This window comes from Scleropages formosus, chromosome 4, assembly GCF_900964775.1.
Source record: "Scleropages formosus chromosome 4, fSclFor1.1, whole genome shotgun sequence".
NCBI classification, from domain to species: domain Eukaryota; kingdom Metazoa; phylum Chordata; class Actinopteri; order Osteoglossiformes; family Osteoglossidae; genus Scleropages; species Scleropages formosus.
The window spans coordinates 34895238-34908845 of NC_041809.1; the positions used below are offsets into that span (position 1 = coordinate 34895238).

The 13608-nt window shown below is 50.2% G+C and overlaps 1 protein-coding gene across 1 annotated transcript in view; it reads right to left on the reverse strand.

Moving 5' to 3' along the window:
* LOC108934151 (teneurin-2-like) overlaps positions 1–13608 on the reverse strand; it is a 272656-nt gene that overhangs the window by 123024 nt on the left and 136024 nt on the right. The gene's annotated exons all lie outside the window — the stretch shown is intronic.

Genomic DNA, 13608 nt, shown 5'->3' on the forward strand with positions numbered 1-13608 from the left:
ATGAATACTATCACAGGTAGGAAGCTTCAGGCAAACGTTCTTCATCAGCGAAACCAACAAGTGCAGCCCATGCCGTGTTATGCAGAACCTATTGTTTTCAACATACTGAAAACCAGCGTCCTGGGAAAAAACTCAGGTGCAGAAATCCATTACCTGTCATGTCATAAATGGCTCTATAAGATGATGTAAAAGTCAGCACAACTGAAGAGGCATGTGAACAACTCAACATATGTCATTTTAAGAAATGGGGCAGCCACACCGCAGATGCTCCTCTATTTGCGATTTTTCGAAGTTACGATGGTACGATAGCGATACGCGTTCGGTGGAATCCGTGCTTCAAATCTTGAATTTCCCGCGTTCCCACGCTTGCGATATGCGGTACGATACTTTCTCCAGAAGCTAGGCGATGGCAGTGAGCCGCAGCATCCACTCAACCACGCTCGCATTCTCTGTAGCGATCACTCCAATGAGTGTAAGCAACCACAAGTGTAAACAAGCGATACTGTGCTGAAAACGTTTTTTTTATTTTATGCTTCTGCATCCCATCATGTCTACTAAACGACCACGTGTGTCTCCTGCTTAAATTTGCCCAGCTGTAGGCTATGGTAAGTGTTCTGATCACGTTTAAGGTCGGCTAGGCCAGGCTGTGATGTTCGGCAGGTGCGGTACCGTGTTCTTTTTCCACTTACGATTTTTCCACTTACGACAGGTTTATGAGAACGGAACCCCATCGTTAGTCAAGGAGCATCTGTATTTTTATCAAAAAGATATGATCGAAACTGACACCTGAAGGTAGGTAGTTGTAACATGCATGTATAGCAGACAAAGAAAGTGTGAAATTTATGTCTTTTCTTGCTGTACGTGAATGTTATTTTTATTTAAAACTTCTAAGAAAAATTTGACAAATATTTTGTTTACATTTTAAATAAATAAATTTACTTTGACAATACTAATAAGGTGGCCGGTAACATAGTGGTTAGAGATTCCTCCTTCTATCTGAAGAACCAGTTTGAATCCCAAATCTTGCTATAGTCCCATTAGCAAGGTACTTATCCTAAATTGTTAGGTAAATAATTTTTGCTTAAAACGATAAGTTGCTTTGGAGAACATTGTCAGGAAATTCATATAATGTAAATGCAAACAAAGCGCAGTATACATTCAGTAACTGTATGATGTTGACCTCAATTATTATGAATGCCACTCTTTAGTGAAATTAATCAGAGACTAAGAGGACTAAAAATGTTTTAAAGCTTGAGGTGATTTTCAACGTAACTTTGATCAACCCAACACATACAGGTGTGTGTTGAGTGCTTACCTGGGTCAACCATGTCAGCCATGAGATTGCCTGCTCCTCATCGATCTGTTTGATACCCTGGATCCACAGGCTCTAACCTGCTGGTCAATGGCTTGAACGCTATTGCCATCCAAGCCCGGTGTTCCTCTAACAGACCAGCAGAAAACTGTCATCCGTCTTATATCCTCATTCCAACATCTCCACCGTCTATCATGGGTGACTGTGCTAAACCCCGTTAACCCCGACCCCCTATGATAAAAGAATCCAAGATACCAAACTCTGTGTGAACATGTAAGGACATACACAGTTAAAGTAGAATTTTGACAACAGTGCGTGCCAAGGACACTTAGTTGAGGAACTGTAATGGTATCGAAGTATCTCAATAATGTATTCAGAACAGGGTCCATCTGATAAATTATGTGTTACAAAACAACAGACGTTATGATCTATCTATCTGATGACCACCAAACTGGCCCATGTAATAGAAGGCAGACGGAAACCAGTATTGTATTCACATTGCTAACTGAATGCAACCCCTGCCCCCAGCCAGAATACATGCTGTTATTCAGAAGAGTTAAAGTACAGGCATCCCTCAATTTACGAACTCTCTCTCTCACAGACACACACACACACACACACACACACACACACAATGTCTAAAGCCACTTGTCCTGAGTGGGGTCGCGGCAAACCGGAGCCTGGCCTGGCAGCGCAGGGTGTGGGGCTGAAGGGGGAGGGGACGCTCCCAGGAGAGGACACCAGTCCATTGGAGGGCATCCCAAGCAGAACTCAAACCCCAGACCCACCACACAGCAGGCCCTGGCCAAAGCCGCTGCACCACCCCCTCTCCCGGACCATGAGCTCTATGTGAAGTTACAATATAACGGTTCATTATATAGCTTAATTCAATTCAATTCAATATATAGGTTATATATGTAGTACACAGTTATTTCGCAGTGCTCTAGTGAAATCTGGGAAAATTTGTCTGGGGTTTTCGGGTGGGCTGGGAACGCATTATTATTTTTCCCATTGAAAACAATGGGAATTAGCCTTTCAGCATCAGAAATTTTGATATCAGCATCATTTACAGGAACGGATTAATTCTGGAACTTGAGGGATGCCCATATTGTATGTGGTAAAATTTAAAGGTCATCTTTAAAGGTTATTATTTAACAAATAACAGAAAATTAACAACAACAAGAACAAAAGAGCTTCGCCCCCTTTGTTATAAGAGGCCGAAAGTAACAGAAATGCGGATGGACACGGCGGTAAATAGAACGGCCATTTCTTTACCAAACACAGACGATGTACATGTGGGCAAGAAGGAGATAAATACACGTTTTCGGCCAGATTGGGGGACATGGATGTACACCGCCGCTGTGTATATTGGCAGAAAAATCCTCTCTAAGTCCAAGTACCGCCCCAGGAGTCCTTTCGGCAGTCGCCCCCACTGGACCACGCTTTCGAAAACAAAGGAGACGTTACAGCTCCTCACCCATTTACACTGGTTCCTGTTCCACTTTAAGTCCCATTATGGGACAATTACAGTAAATCGCACCGCATTCCCACAAATGCACAACGGTTTGTGTCATCCGGCCGCGGTGACACGTCGCTTTCGAAACTGGCGCCTCCGAAAACCAGACAGTCCAAGCGCTGAAATTATTCCGCGAAGGCCAATTCGCTGTTCTATTTTCGGGGGACATTTTCAAAGCACGGCTTGCGGAGACGCGAAAAGCGGCGAATCCCGTGAAACGCGAAGGGGCCGCACCTTTTTCCCTGGCTAACAAGGGGGGATGCGAGCGAGCTTCCCCGCGCTCAACGGACAGCGGCAAGTCATTTTCACCCGCGCTCTCGCCAGTATCCCCGTCACGCTCGGCCGGTACTACCCGCGTGCCATAGAGACACGGTGTGCCGACGGTTGGGGGGGGGGGGGGGGATAGGGAGAGCGTGCCGAAATGCCCCGTGCCGATGAAACGGCTGAGCGGGCAGCCAGTCCACTCATGCGCGAAGCCTGGAGGAGAGCCAGACGCAGTCTACCCCCCCACCCCATGTTACCGCACACATAATTAATTTACTCATCCATCACAAGATGACAACCCAATGGAACACAAATGAGTAAATTACATTCACATGCAGCACGAACACACATACTGTACACACACAAATAGAGCACATCAGCGCACACATAATTCATGAGGAGAGCGACGGTGCCGCTCTAAGTGCCACAATGTTCTTCTAGTGACCACGAGCACATCCGCAGTTCAGCTGCTCTCAAATCCACGTCCGCCGCAAACCATCCGCAGAGCGCGTTCTGCGTTTTCGGTCGGCAGCGGCGCGGTAAGTCACGCTGTCTTTGAATCCGAAGGCTGCTGGTTCAAACCCCACCTGTTGCTGCAGTACCAGTGAGCAAAGTGCTTACTCTCCATTTACCTGATGCTCTTCTCCAAAGCAACTCACAGTGCTGGCCTACGCTTATTTACCCATTTATACAGCTGGGTTGCATTTTTACTGGAGCAATGCAGGGTAAGTACCTTGCTTAAGGGTACTGCGGCCAGAGATCAAACCCGCAACCTTCGGGTGTAAAGGGAACAGCTTGAAGCACTACGCTACCGGCTGTCCCAAATACTCTGGTAAATATTACCCAAATGTAGAAAGGGGTAAATGATCGTAAACCACTTAATATTACGAGTCGCTTCGGAGAAAAGCGTCAAGTAAATGGATAAATGTAAAAATTCTGTGAGAATCTGTGGGACTGAATTCAAGCAGGAACACGTGGTCTTATGATTCCATGCGACACCCAGATAAACGCTCTGCACGCGCAAATGAGTGCGAAAGCACATGCGCGCACACGTACACACGCTTGCACAAACGCAGAAACGCTCCGCCTGCATGCGCAAATAATCGGATTCGCACGCAAAGCGCTCCCATTAATTCATGGACACGCCGACGCCACACGTGCACAAATGCACACCAATACGCCACAGACACAGGCAGGCGCACGCACGCACACGCTGTACACAGAGTGAGGCTCGTGTGTGCGACAGTGCACTGCGAAGGTGCCCTTGAGCAAGGGTTTCCCCACAGGCTGCCGTGTTTTCCAACCTGAGCCCAGAGCGATCGGCACGGAGGGAGGAGGGCGAGCTAAAGGCCGCACGGGGACGTCGGGGCCGATCCATCGCGGTAACGGAGCCGGCGCAGCGGGCCGCCGCACTAGTCTGGGGACACGCTGGACGTGCTCATGGCCTTTGCATGGAATCAAGACTCGTGTAAGAGAACATCCCAAAAAACGTTTGAAAAAATCAATTACGTTTATTCACTTACAAGACACTTTCCTCCAAATCGACTTCCAATCAACTCTATGTAGTGTTATGAGCCCACACACCTTATTCACCGCGGTGACTTAAACTGCTAGATACACTACTTACACTGGCTCACTCATCCATACATCAGTGGAACACACTCTCTCTGTCACCCACACACTGTGGGGGAACCTGAACAGCATGTCTTTGAATTGTGAGAGGAAACCAGAGCACCCACCCAGACACAGGGAGAAAATGCAAGCTCTACACAGACTGAGTGGGAATCAAACCCATGTCCTCTCACAACACCCAGGTACTATGAGACAGCAGCACTACTTGCTGTGCCACTCACACACTTCAAAACACATATTCCAGGGTGTCACCTTGCAGGGCTGTAGCACACAACCTGTAACGGAGAACAGCCAACTGTCTCACCCCCCCCACCCATCTGTGGGGTTAGACACCGCATTCTTGCATCAGCCTTTCAAACTCGTGCATCACTCCACCAGCAACGACCAACGAAGCGCATTTCCCCGGGTATTACGGGTCACCGAGCGATTTACTTCGGCATCGCAATTCGGATTCACGACGCTTGTTTTAACATGAGAAAATCAGCTGCGAAAAACAAGCTGAGCTTTTGGGATAAGGAATTGTTTAACGTCGAGTAAAGAGCTCACGCAACACGGCTTATGGCGATAAACAGTATAATTTAATAACGGATTCGTTTGGTCAAAGACCAATATCGAGTCAAGTTGGAATTTCACGGGCGACCTTTTGATGAAATCTTAATTTTGAGCTGCAAAGCCTGTTTACATGCTGACCTACTTGCTGATACCTGCTTTTACCAGATACATGTCTGACTGAAAAATTACTGGGGATACACAGCAGGGGGATCTAGTGCCAAAACACACACACACACACACACACACACACACACACACACACACACACACACACACACACACACACATTTTCAGAACCGCTTGTCCCTTACAGGGTCACGGGGAACCGGAGCCTAACCTGGCAACACAGGGCGTAAGGCCGGAGGGGGAAGGGGACACACCCAGGACGGAACGCCAGTCCGTCGCAAGGCACCCCAAGCGGGACTCGAACCCCAGACCCACTGGACAGTAGGACTGCGGTCCAACCCACCGCGCCACCGCACCCCCATGTGCCAAAACATAGTTTTAAAATAAAAAACAACAATCAAAAGATGTACATTTTATGTGGTAAAATCTGCAGTCTTCAATCAGCGCTCGGAGTTATAATGGTCCCCACTTGGGGGTGCGGAATAAAATAACCACACGGGATTAAATGTCCTCCTGCATCCACTGCACTATTAACTGTCTCACTTTCTCAGAATCCCACCAGTTTCTTTACTCTCGTGGTGAAAAAACTGTAAAACTAAATGCAATAAAAGCAGTAAATCAAAGCGCTGTTCCTTTCCACTTCACATGTCATTTCATGGATGGTATGATGAGTAGCCCGGGCTTTGGGTTTGAATCTTACTCAATTTACATTGCCTTTGCATGGGTTTCCTCTGGGTGCTCTGGTTTCGCCCTGCAGTCCAAACAGCTGTGTTTTAGCTGATGTCAAAATGAGTGCGTGTGACTGCCCCGTCATGGACCGGCCTCCTGTTCGGGGTGTACCCTGTTGCATACCCCGTACTTCTGGGAGAGGCTCTAGACCACGATAACCTTGCGTTAGACAGTTGGTCATGGGAAATATGGAGGGGTAGATGTCATAGGAAAAGTCAGAACTGGAAAAATATCAGGAAGTGATTGCAGGCACAACTCACACACACACACACATGCACGCACATTGGGTGAATCTGCTCGTCCTAAGTGGGGTCGCGGCAAACCGGAGCCGAACCCGACAACACGGGGCGTAAGGTTGGAGTGGGAGGGGACACACCCGGGACGGGACGCCAGTCCGCAGCCACAACCCACGGTGACCAAACTCAAACACAGAGCCCGACAAACCCCATCTTTTTAAAATTTAGTCACAGCAGTGAGGGACCACGGGGTACAGATGATATACACACACACACACACTTTCTGAACCGCCTGTCCCATACGGGGGTCGCGGGGAGCCGGAGCATAACCCGGGAACACAGGGCGTAAGGCCGGAGGGGGAGGGGACGCACCCAGAACGGGACGCCAGTCTCTCACAAGGCACCCCAAGCGGGACTCAAACCCCAGACCCACCGGAGAGCAGGACCCGGTCCGACCTACTGTGCCACCGCTCCCCCACAACAGATGATATAGTTACCATTAGTCATTTAGCTGATGCTTTTCTCCACAGCATCTTACAATGTTAAAGTCACAGTTATTACAGTTACAAGCTTAAAATTATTTACCTATTTATACAACTGGGTAATTTTTACAGGAGCAATTTAGAGTAAGTACCTTGTTGAAGGGCACTACGGCCGAAAGTGGGGAGCAAACCTACGATGTTTGGGTCTAAAGGCAGTGACTCCAGCCACTACTGGACCAGCCCTCCGAATGAGTCACATCCCGTCAGAGGCAGAGCTGTGCGTTGCATTTGCTCTTCTGTGAACTAAGAAGACTGAAGCTCCATTAGAAAAATGTGCTTTCCCACACTAGGAAACCGCCAGAGCCTTCAGCGGGCTTCGTGGGCCTCAGACGGAGTCCACAAATCGACATGTGCGTTTAGAGGCGGTGCGGACAGGGATGACTCATCGAGCAGAATCGCACTCCTCCACTGTCTGGTAATAGGCGGCCTGCACTTCTCACACTGCCGTCCCCGCAGACGACGACGGGTCGGCCTTACGCTCGGTCTCTGCTCACCATCCCACCCGTGGCCACAAGAAGCTCCGAAGATGGGTGGCACAGTAAGTAGGGCTCTTGGCTCCCAGCACCTGGGTGGTGCAAGAGGATGTGGGTTCACTCCCTGTTCTCCCTGGGTCTGTGTGGGTTTCCTCCAGGTGCTCTGGTTTCCTCCCACACTCCAAAGACATGCTGTTCAGGTTCCCCCATAGTGTGTGAGTGACAGAGAGAGAGTGTGTGTGTTTGTTCCACTGATGTATGGATGAGTGACCCAGTGTAAGTAGGGTATCTAGCAGTGTAAGTCACTGCGGTGAATAAGGTGCGTGGGCTGGTAACACTACATAGAGTTCATTAGAAGTTGCTTTGGAGAAAAGTGTCTGCTAGATAAATGAACGTCAAGAAGTCTGTCTTTCTGCCCCAGTGTATACTGGGAAATCAGGAAATACTGAATATATACCTTGCAACTGCAGCTCCACATTTATTGCCTGTATTGCCCAGGTTGGGTGTCAGATGCGAGGGGACAGGAGCGCTAAATGAGAGAGAGAATTGGGCAGTAAGATCATATAGTATTAGTTACCCTATGGCTAAACACTGACACCGAAAAGAAAAAAAAAAAAAAAGGTTGGAAAACGGCTTGGTGATCCTTCAGTGACAGTGACATAAAAAGATTTCCACTTCACCTGCATTTTACCTTAAAGGCAGCACTGTTTCCGCGTGAGGAAATTAACAGGTCTCTCCTTCTTACCCCTCTATTTTCCCAAGGGGAAGAGGCGATATGATTACCACAAGATGGACCATTATCTTTCCGACAATTAAAACCATTAACTCGAAAGCAGGACAGCGGGTACTATAGTGGTGCCGCTGCCTTTGGCTCCAAAGGTCGCAGGTTCAAATTCCACTTCCAGCTATAGTACCCTTGAGTAAGGTACTGACCCTAAATTACTCTAGTAAAAATTATCCAGCGGCGTAAACAATTTTAAGTAGCTTAACATTGTCAGTTTCTTCGGAGAAAAGCATCGGCTACATGAATAAATGTAAACTTCAATTATCCGATTTCTTTGTCACACGTCTCGAAATTCAGGCTCGGTCCTCAGACACCGAAGGGGCAAAGGTGGTGAAAACGCCATTTATTTCTCCTTTTGAAAGCGCATCTCAAAAAGGTTTAAAGAAACGTTCGGGGCGGAACAGCAAACACCTCAAGTGACTGTATTGTGGAACATAAATAAAAAGAAGTATATCCTCTTCTAATATCGTATGACATCCGCTTGTTCTCCACTTCCCTCCATTTCCCTGTGAAATTTTTCCACCTATTCTTCAAAGAAAATGTGTTATAGAGCTGAGGGCTCCGTACCGTGACACACGAGCGAACGCTAAAAATATCACAGGACTAATCCGGAAACGGCTCCTCGACGTCAGTACCTCCGGCGGCCATCGGGGGGGGCCGGCGCACGAGGCAAGGCGCCGCGCGCCCGCTCGGCGGCTCGGCCTCGTCCTCAGGGCGCGACCGGAGACGAGAGGGACGCCGCGGACGGACCGAAACGCGCGCCGCTCCGCTTCCGAATCCGGCGAACCGTCATGCGGCCCTCGCACGCGGCCCTCGGAGCGCCATCCGCCTAATTAAACTCCGCGCTTTTGTACGCGTTTGTCGGGATGCTCGTTACCGGCGGAACGTCGACCACCTGCCGTTCACTCGCACCCTTGTCCTGCCCTTGTTCCTGCGTGACCTCGGCCCGGGAGCGATAAACACCTTCGCCGCCAGATCCGCCGGTTAAATAACATCCCCTCTGTCTTTGGTCTCAACAGCGGGACCGACTCTGATCAACACACCTACTAACAAGATGCCATTGAGAGAGTGAGTGAGTGAGTGAGTGAGTGAGTGAGTGTGTGTGTGTGTGTGTGTGTGTGCACGTGCGTTCTTCAGCGTCAATGCCTTGCTCCCCGTCTATCAGCTTTCCTACATTCCTTCTTCCCGTGCTGATTATACTGAAGAATTTTAGAAAAAAGGGGGAGAAAAAAAAAACAATTTAGAACCTGCAAATTATAAATTGTTACCCATTTAAAACAATAATAGAATTTCTTGTGTTCTTTAATTGTCTTCCCCTCTAATTAGATTTTCGCAAGTGGCCCTTGGCTGCAGGGTTAATGGAATCCATCGAGTTTTTCCCCGCCTGAAAAGGGGGCACGAGTGACTGTAATTGGGCCGCACTGTCATGGAGAGGCTTAGCGGACTGTGGAAAACAGAGGTGCTCCATTAACTCGTTCGAACCCGGGCGCGAAGGCGGATTAGACGACCGAGCCGAGGATTCATAACGAGGACGGGCGAGTCGCAGATTTAAAAGTACGCGATGCCACGCGGCGCGACGGCCGCCGGAATGTCGTGCGCCCTGAGCGGGAGAGGGACCCGCTCCTTTCGCCCGTGCGCAACGCACTGGAACTCCTGTCTCAGGTGTTCCTTAACCGTTTTCTGCCAGCGAGCCTAGCAGCGCTGGGCAAATTGAGCAGTTTGTTGCCGGTCACGTTTCGGTTTCGAACGGCCCTCCGGCGCCGGGATGCGCTGCTCGGGTTGCGGTTCTCCGCGTGCCCGTTCTCCCGGCAGGGTGACGTCCCGGAGGGTCCTCCGCTCTGCGCACGTGGGCTGATGGGTTGGACGTACATGACCTCTGACCCCTGTCAAATCAGCGGGGGCCAGAACGGCGTCTCGCAACGGCACCGCTCCGCCCGCCGTCTCTCCCGTCTCCGTCTTCTCCGCGGCATCGGTGCCTTTAGCGCAGCGGGAGAAAAGGAGAGAAGCGAGTGACTCTGCGCGTTTTTGTCTGACCGCCAGGCTGCGAGCATCTCGAAATCACCGCCATTATGTGATCCCCTTTGCGTCTTTGTGTGTGTGAGAGAGAGTGTAGGTGCGTGCTTCCCAGTCTCTCACACACACACACACACACACTGAAAGGATTCACTGGGACGAGAAAGTGGGTGTGGCATTTGCACAGAAATACGCGCACACACACAAACCAGTAGACGCACGCACGCACACACACACATCTTGCTTGAATGTCATTGACTGCGTGGTGCTCTGTGACAGACCAGTGTGTCTCCTGCTCTCTCCCGCTGTGTCTGTTCTTCCAGCCAGAACGGTACCGTGTGGGTGGTGCTTCACTGCAGTGACTCATGAAGATGTGACCCCCCCAGAGGGACAATTAATACACTGACCACCAAACTCCCCGCTCATTTAACCCCCCACACACACACACACCCATGTGCCGACTCTCCTGGAGTCGGCGCGTGGTCCTAGGGTTCGAGGCCAGCGACCGCGTCCGCTCAGACGGGGGCTCATTCTGTTGCCCCCCCTCCCCCCAACCCCGACGTTTGTTCCCATCCGCCACCCCCGTGACTCTCCGCGGGCATTGCCCGTGCTCTCGCTGTGCTCCTGCGCCGCCGCGCACATCGGCGTCAACACAGACGCATCTCCCCTGCAGCAGCGGGGCCAGGCAGCAGGAGCGAAGGGCCAAACGCGCACCATCATCCCGAACGCACACCATCCAGGGCTGCGTATCTTAAAGAGCCCGAGCTCGTAACGGCACAGCAAATGAAGACACTTGTAGTAAACAGCTGCGTGTGTCGCAGCACAGTGAGTGATCTAGGCACAGGTGAAGAGGTGCGTGGGTGAAAGGAGCGCATCGTATCTAGGTCTTCCGTCCTAAAAACGTCGTCGGACACAGACCGTGTGAAATTATTTCACATTTTTCCTCTTACAAAGATTACGAAAAGTACATTTCAATTACTTAATATATATTTAATAGCATTTTTACACACACCTCCTTAAAAAAAAAAACACTGAAATGTCTGTGTGTATTGATGCATCTTGAGGAATTTTGTGCCAGGTTTGAAAACTGCTTGACGTACAAAAGTGTCATTTTTCAGTGTTTCCCTTTTGGAAAACTTTATTTTTTTTTTTTAAACAAATACTTTCACATACGAACACCACGCAGAGAAAAACGAGGAAAAAATTCCTTAATAAACCAAATGAAAACGACTTTGGCACAACGCAAAACCAAGATTTAAATGTATATCTTGGAATGAAAAACGAGCCAAGTTCACATTATATATCCCCAGCATCGCGCCCGAGCGCCTGGCCGAATTAATTCCCGGCGTCACCCATTAACCTGGAGCGACATCACCTCTCCCCAAAACGCACAGACTCGTCATTGTGCACGTTTTGCTCCGCCGACGCTCCGAGCTTCTCTTTGCGGTCCGAGAGCCGCGAAGCCGTTAATGAGCAGAGGCTGCTGTCACCGCGACTATGTAAACAAGGTAGTGAGCGGTGCCCCCCGCGCGCCGCGTCTCGCTCGACCCCGGGGCAGCCCCGAGCGCGCTCCTCTCGCGCTCCTCTCGCGCTCCTCTCGTGCCGCCTCCCTCGCCTGCGCTGCCGGTGCTTACCTGGCTCACGAGCGAGCGCCTTCGCTCTGCTGGCGCTGGAGGGATGCATCGGTGCGCCCTGCGCTTCGCTGCTCTGGCTCCCCGACACACAAAATCCCCCAGCGGCACGCAGCCAGACGAGCGGCCAGAAGGAGTGAAGAAAAGCAAAAAAAAAAAAAAAAAGCAAAAAAAAAAAAATATATATATATATATATACAAATATATATATATATACAAATAAAAAACACAAAAGAGGAGAAGAGAAACCAAAGAGAGGGAAGAAAAAAAATGCACAGCTGCTCTCCGGCGGTTAACTTCAAATGAAGGAAGAGATCTTTCCTTTTCGATCTTAGTCCGGAGCCGAGGGGGCGAGTGAGAATTCGGAGGGAAGGGAAGTGCGCGAGGCTGAAAGGGGAGGAGGAGGAGGAGGAGGAGGAGAAGAAAGGCGGGATGGATGCTCGGAAAGAAAGAGCTCCTTTCAGCTTCTCGCCTCGAGTGAAGAGAAGGAGCGGTGAGCTCTGCGCTCCATCCTTGAGCCACACATGGCTCGTGGCACCAGCTGGGGGTGTGTGACTCTGTTTGTGTGTGTGTGTGTGTGTGTGTGTGTGTGTGTGTGTGTGTGTGTGTGTGTGTGTGTGTGGGGGGGGGGGGGGGCAAGTCACCAGAATGTGACAAAGCACTCTCATCACAGGGAAAGATGAGAGATGGACAACATAAGTGGGAGAGTTTGCTTCACCACGAGCTACTTGTCTGGCCGATGTTTACGCTTCACGGCGCCACCCGGAGACGGCCGGCTCACGTGCGGTGCTGTCGTTTCCTTCTGACAGTTGATACCACGGTTATGATGCTGCGCGACGACGGTAAACACTTTCACGTTTCCGGGGCTGTGGCGGCATGACGCGCCGATCGGGGCAGACCTGTGTTGGGGAGATAAGGGGGCGGTGCGGGAACGCCGCTGGCTCGTCCGTATGCCCCGGATTTGCCGGAGAGCGCCGGGGGGGGGGGGGGGACCGCGGGAGCACCGGCCACGTCTCCACCTCTCGTTACGGCCGCCCCCAGAACGGGGCCCGCGTCTCCCCTTCCTTGCTTTGAGACGGCACGCACCGGGTCCGACTATTTGCCCCGGCCAGAGCCCGGGCCTTATTATGCGGAGGTGGGCCGGAGGACCGGTAGGCCGGGAGCGAAGAGGACGGAACGAGAAGGCCCGATCTGCCCAACTCTGCCCAGCTCCAAGCCGCCCTTCTGGTGGTTTCGTGCTCGGGGGAGAACAGGTTTCCAAGTAAACACATGGACGGTCCCTCCTTTCCACCTGGGCCAGTTCTGAGTCCAAAAGCTCTGGACCCGAGATGGCATATGGGTCCCGTTCTATATTTAACAGTTCTGTCCTCGGTTTTGGATCCGACAAACTTGCTGAGCCCTCTTTTATATTTAACTCATTGTCTTCTGATCTATATTTAACTGGACAGCCTCGAGTATTAGACCTAAAGGAACTCATTAGGTTCTATTCTATATTTAACAGTAAAGGCTGGAGTTTTGGACTGGATCGAGCACGTTGGCTCGTGTTCTGTGACTAACAGCCCTGTTTGGTGCTTTGCACCTCAAACCAACTCTCAGGGTTCTCATTTATACTCAGATTCATAAAGGAAAAACAACAAGGTTTTGTTCTGAATCTCGGAGCCACGTCTACAAAGGCTTTTATTTGTTCATGTGAAATCTTAATCCAATCAACAGTAAATACAGTACACAGCTCCGGTGCCAAGAAGAGCAATTAGTAAATCGTTCGATGATATCATTTAAGGTTCAATTCATTTTCAAA